We start from the raw sequence: 5,391 nt of genomic DNA, 5'->3' as shown, positions 1-5,391 counted from the left end.
TGTGAAAACCATTCTATGTCCTTAAGGAGAGCCAGATTTGCCCAATTCAAATTAAAACTCCATTTTGAGATCTGGAACATTCCATTTTGCCTGGTTCCCTGTACTCCAGACTCTTTTGGAGAACAAGCTTAGGGCTCAGTGACAAGTATTACACATTTATCTGCCACTTACTTATTGGTAGACCATGTTACTTCTCAATCTAGTTTGAGAAAGATGGTAGCCAGTTGAAAATCTACTGCAGGGGTGACCCTTATGATATGACATTACTTTTGCCACTATAATGTCTGATGATCAGCCAGTATCTCCCATCACCCCCACATGAGCCTGTCTAGCTGCAAGAAAATAAGCTCAGGGCTCCCAGTAATTCTACATTATGGTGAGTTGTATAATTATTTCATTATATATTACAATGTAATAATAACAGAAATTAAGTGCACAATAAATGTAATGCCCTTGAATCATCCTGAAACCATGCCCCCAACCCCAGTCTATGGAAAAACTGTCTTTCATAAAACCAGTCCCTGATGCCGAAAAGGTGGGGGACCACTGCCTTAAAGGATGGGTAAGACTTCACCAGCTGAAGCAGCAGCCATTGAGTACTTCAGGACCCGCATCATCGGAGAACTTTTACATTGTCTTGAAAAGACATATTGCTGCATCAGCGAGATCGACTCACCTGTTTTAGAAAGAAATATTTTAAGGAAAAAAAAGTAGATGAAATAAGAAGTTTTCTTGAATGCTGCATTGGTGTTCTGCTTTAATCTGGATTCAATTATCCAGAAAACATCAGCCCTTCAAGTCCTTTGAAATAATTGACCTTTCATCTGAATCCTAAAGCATCTTTCTTGTCATGGTGTATTTTGTGAACCTTTTCTTCCTTTTGTTTCCTGCAGATATTCTGAGTTGCCCAATTTTGTTCATTTTTTTCCATAGTAAAAAGGTGGTAGTCTCTTATTTTACCGCCATCTTAGCAACAAGGTTTGGAATCATTCTTCTTTGTCTTGATATTTGTATGTTGGGGGTAAAAAGCTAAAAGAAATGAACAAAATCCAGAAAAGAGGTTAAGAACATGTCGCTCCAGACTCTGGGAGCAGTCAAATCAAGCTGCCAGCTGCAACAAGAATCTCTCTAATAAGGAAATTAGAGCATGATCATTTCTGGCTATGTGACTCTGATTCTAAATAGGTTTTACAAATAGATTGTGATTGAACTTGGAAACATAAACAAATTGGCTTTGCAGAATAAAGGCTGAACTACATTTTCGTTAGAGAATTAAAATGCTTTTATGGGAGGCACTCTGGGAGAACGGACAGCTATTTTAATGACAGCATATGCATTTCTGAAACACGCTGGCTTTGTTGACTTCCCTTTGGAGAGTTGGGTTTGATAAGCTCAAAAGAAAGTTTCCCAACAGGGTCCCTAAGAGGATGACTGATAAAGGCAGGGGATGGGGCACCATATATTTGAAATTCCCCATTCAATGGCTGGGAAGGGAGGTTCCATTTAAAAATAATAGGTTTAAAAATATCCAAAGCTTAAAAAATTCAGTCAGCTGTCTTCCTTGGACAATTCTTTTGTCTCTTGGAGGGCTGGGGACAGAAGTTCTTTAAGCTCCTCTAACACATTTTTACTTATAAATATTCATGCAGTGTTCCAGTGCCTCTCCCACTGGTACTGTGCAGCCTCCCCACCCTAGCAAGAGAGTCAGTGCCTAATTTCTCCCAAGGCCCCGGTTCAGCCCCAGACAACCCAGAGCCATTTGAAAACACGGAAGACTTTTCAGTGAAGATAAAAGGTTATACATGTCTGTGTGTCCAAGCTTGTATTCCACATGAGAGGATTAGTCTCACTCTCTGCAGACTCTCCCAGTTGTTATAAGTAGTCATGGTTTTTTGTGTTTTGTGCTTCACACAGTGAGAAAACAGATCTGCCAATTGGAAAGATGCTCTTTTTAATTTTCCTTTTGCTAAATCCACCGGTTACTTGCTAAGGCCTGATCCATTATTGACTCCAAGTCAGCGAAATCTCTTTGCCAGTAATAGGTTCGTACATTTAGAAATATAAAATGTGAGAGCTAGCAGGGACTACAAAGGTCACTGACCTGTTGGGCAGGAATTTGGATACAGGTCATGCGGAGTATATTCCATTATCTCAAAATGCTTGCATAATGGAATCCTTTCTTTTGTGCTAACCCTAGATCCTCATGTGCTGTTTTCCCCACATTCCAGCTATGTGGGTGGGAAGTGCATGAAGTCTCAAGCTCCATATATCCACTCTCCCTTCTTATTTGGATGTGGGTGTAATGGTTAATTTGTGTTCTACTTGGCTGGGTTAAGGATGCCCAGATAGCTGATAAAATGTTACTTCTGGGTGTGTCTGTGGGGGCCACAGTTGGCACTGTGGCCGGCGCAGAGGGGAGGGTCTGGAAGAGATTGGCATTTGAATCAGTAGACTGAATAAAGAATACCTTCCCCCGCCAACGTGAGCAGGCATCATCCAATTCACTGAAAGACTGAATAGAACAAAAAGGTAGAGGAAGGGTAAATTCAGTCTCTCTCTTCTCGAGCTAGGTCATCTGTCTTCTCCTGCCCATGGATGTTGGAGCTTCAGACTCCAGGACTCACACCAGTGCCCACTCCTCCTCAGCCTCCTGACTGAATCACACCACCGACTTTCCTGTTTCTTCAGCTTGCAGATGGCATATCGTGGGACTTCTCAGCCTCCACAATCATGTGAGCCAATTCCCATAATAAACTCTACTCTTATATATCTATGCACTGTATATTCTATTAGTTCTGTGTCTCTGGAGATCCCTAACTAAGACGGTAAGGTCTCTCACATACCCAGGGCCTAATTTTCCCCATGAAGTGCTTTCTGGGCCCATGCAAATGAGGATGCACAGCTTATTTCTATACTTAGGGCTATGGCTTCATTTTTTTTTTAAAAAAAAGCTTCTTAAATTGTTTAGGGCAACCAAATATTTTGCTAAAATATGCTTATATTGAGAACCTATGAAGTCTTATGTTTTTATTTCAGAGATACTTTATTTTCATTAATGATTCAGTCTTAAATGGATATTTAGCTCTAACAGTTCAGTCCCCTGCTGATACTTTTACTGTCAAGCATATAGAAATTTATAAATGAATTACCAAGCAAACTCCTTATTTAAAAGGAACACTTAAATTAATTCATTGTGAAAATAAAATTTCTGCTCTCCTTAACTCACCCACTCAACATAAACAGTTTATTTTCTTTATAGCATGTTTTATTAAACAACAAAACACAGAGAATTGAGCATCCTGTGACCTAGATTCTAGACACAGTTCTTCCATAAATAGGTGAATTTGGACAAGTCATACATAAAAGGATGGATTAATGCCAAGTACATTGCAGGGTGAGCTTCTCAAACTTTACCACGTGTGCTCATCAGAACTCCCCAGAGAAACTGAACCAATAGGATGTATATCAGAACCTTCCTCAAATCCAAAGTGAACTAGTGGACTTTTTTATAGAACTTGAAACAGAGCAAGAGAGAGAGTGAGAGAGAGAGAGAGAGTGAGAGTGAGCGAGAGTGAGCGAGAGAGAGAGAGAGAGGTTTATTTTAGGGAATTGGAATTTATTTTATGAAATTTTAAGGAATTGGAGTCTCATGTAATTGTGGGCATAGGCAAGTCTGAAATCTGTAGGATAGACTGCAGATCCAGGGAGGAGTTGCAGTTAGAATCCAAAGGGAAGGTCAGTCTTTTTTCTGTTAAGGCCTTTAACTGGCTGGATAAGACCCACCCACATTATAGAGGGCAGTCTATTTTGCTCAAGGTCCAACTGATTTAAATGTTGATCTCATTTGAAGAATTTCTCCATAGAAAATTCTAGAATAATGTTTGAACAAATATCCTGGTACTGTAGCTTAGCCAAACTGACACATTAAATTACCCATCCACCATGCAGAAGAAGGACTGTGGAGCTGTTTTCTGGGCTCCATCTTCAAGACTCAGATTCTATTTTTCAATTCTAAGGAACTCCCCAGTGATGCTGAGGCAGCACTTCCGGGAATCACTCTCTGAGTAGCATTGTTTTGGTCTGCTATTGTATGATCAAGAGCTAGGCTCTTCTACAGATGAGGAAACTGAAGCCCAGAGTTAAGAAAGGGCTTGTCCACTAGAGCTTGGATAGTTGCATATTATGACCCAAGTCTTCAAATCTTAGTTGGGCTCTTTCCACTTAACACACTGTCTGCCATGTAGTGCCAATGAACTTTCTTAAAATACAACTTTGTAACTGAACTTCCCTCAAATCCAAAGTGAACTAGTGAAACTTTCCACAGAACTTGACAACCTGGTCCTAACATCCAAGTGTAAGAGAAAATGGCCAGGAATAATCAAGGACATTTTGAAGAAGAATAAGGAGGCAAGATTCATATTACCATATCTGCAGGTGTATTACAAAGCTACAGAAAATATAGCAGTATGTTATTGACAAATAGACCGTTGGAATAGAATTGAGACTCTATTGTCAAAACATAAATATCTGGGGAGTCCATGGCAGAGGTAGCATTATGAGAAAAAGTTAAGCTATCAATAAATACTGCTAAAAAGTGGCTATTCATGTGAGAAAAAAATAGACTTCCTACCCATACTACACTTAAAAATAAATTCCAGATGGATCCATGTAGAAGCAAAATTTTAAAACTTTTAATAGAAAATTTAAGAAAAATGTTTTTATATGAGGGAAGATAAGTGTTTCTTAAATGAGACATAAAAAGTACAAACCATAAAGTAAAATAATAATAAACCAATATTTATTAAGCTATTCTATATACTATACAATATTCTGAATATATAATCTAACTAACTCATGTAATTCTCATGAAAACCTATGAAGCAGTTATTATTATAATCTTCATAAAAGACAGAGGCCTAGAGAGACTATTATCTTCCCTAACTTGTGTGGTAAGTGGTAGGGGTGTCAGCTGAACCCAGGCATTCTGGCTCTGTACTACCTCTCAAGATAGAAAAATGGATTACATTTAAGTTAAATTAATATATATTAAATGAACTAATTAAAAATACAACCTAAATACAAGAATATCTTTTCAATGCATGTAACCATCAAAAGAATATATATATATACACACACACACATATATATATATATTTTCAAATCACTATGAAACAATCCAATAGGAAAATGGGCACAGACCATGAAGAGCCAATTCATCAAAAAGGCACATAGCCATAATTACATGAAAATATGCATGCTAATAGATAAATCAGTATAATCACTTTGGAGGGCAATTTGGCAATATCTACTAAAGTAGCAGGTATACATTCCCTATAATCTAGCAAACCCTTTGTGTATATAAAGGTAGTGTTTGCGGAGTTGCTATAGCAA

This window comes from Trachypithecus francoisi, unplaced genomic scaffold (assembly GCF_009764315.1).
Source record: "Trachypithecus francoisi isolate TF-2019V2 unplaced genomic scaffold, Tfra_2.0 Lachesis_group0, whole genome shotgun sequence".
Taxonomy (NCBI): Eukaryota; Metazoa; Chordata; class Mammalia; order Primates; family Cercopithecidae; genus Trachypithecus; species Trachypithecus francoisi.
Note: the sequence above shows the minus strand (reverse complement) of the source record.